Source organism: Morus notabilis, unplaced genomic scaffold, assembly GCF_000414095.1.
Source record: "Morus notabilis unplaced genomic scaffold, ASM41409v2 Scaffold83, whole genome shotgun sequence".
In the NCBI taxonomy this organism is placed as follows: domain Eukaryota; kingdom Viridiplantae; phylum Streptophyta; class Magnoliopsida; order Rosales; family Moraceae; genus Morus; species Morus notabilis.
Window position 1 is genome coordinate 155,851 of NW_010360797.1, and position 1,092 is coordinate 156,942.

The following is a 1,092-nucleotide window of genomic DNA, read 5'->3' on the forward strand; positions in this document are numbered from 1 at the left end:
GATCAATAACAAGGTTGACTTCCTAGCGATAGGATTCAAGGATGTATTTTCGGTTTGACCTACCTTACGGCGGCACTCCGGAGTTAAGTCTGAAGAATCTGAAATGATGGGTTACACTCATGAAAATGTAATCAATTTGTTGATTATATTTTTGACCAAAAATAACAGTAGTTGATAAATATAAAAAAATGAGATTTTTTTATTATATTTATCAATTGAGAAGGTCTCGATTCAATTTGCAATATTTTAATCTACCCTACGGAAGCACTATATTCGTGGTAAATTGGATTATCGTTGGCACCCAAAATTAAAACATGATTTATGTATTTTTTATGTGCATCATGCATCATATTTAATTGTGCCTAAATTAACATGCCTTGATATTCATGCACATAAATTGATTAGATGAATATTCTATTTATTTCCTGCAATATGTCGAATCGCATTATCACACTACTAGCGACTGAAAAATTAGACGGTGATAACTATGCTAAGTGAAAAAGTAACATGAACATACTGTTAGTCTGCGAAGACTTCAAATTTGTCCTAGTGGAGGAATGTCCTCCTGAATCCGCGGCTAATGCAACCAAAACCGCAAGGGAGCCTTATGATCGCTGGATCAAGGCCAACAACAAAGCAAAGTGCTTTATGCTGGCCAATATGAGCGATGTGCTTCGCAAGAAGCATGAGGAGATGGAGACTGCTTATGAGATAATGGAGTCTCTAGAAGCCATGTTCGGCGCTCCCTCTGAGAATGCTCGTTTGGATGCTGTAAGGGCTTTCATGAACGACAAGATGAAGAAAGGTTCTTCAGTCAAGGCACATGTTTTGAACATGATTGATCACCCCCATGATGCAAAGCTCAATGGTGCCAGGATCGATGAAGCCACCAAAGTTGGCATCATCTTGGAAAGCCTACCCCTGATTTTCATGAGTTTGTGAACAACTTTGTTATGAACAAGAAAAAGTCCAATCTCACTGAACTCATGAATGACCTGCAAAACTTCGAATCCACCAATAAGAGAAGGGAGGAGAAGCAAATGTTGTAGTTGCAGGTAGTTCTGGTAAAAATAAAAGAAAGAACCAGAACCA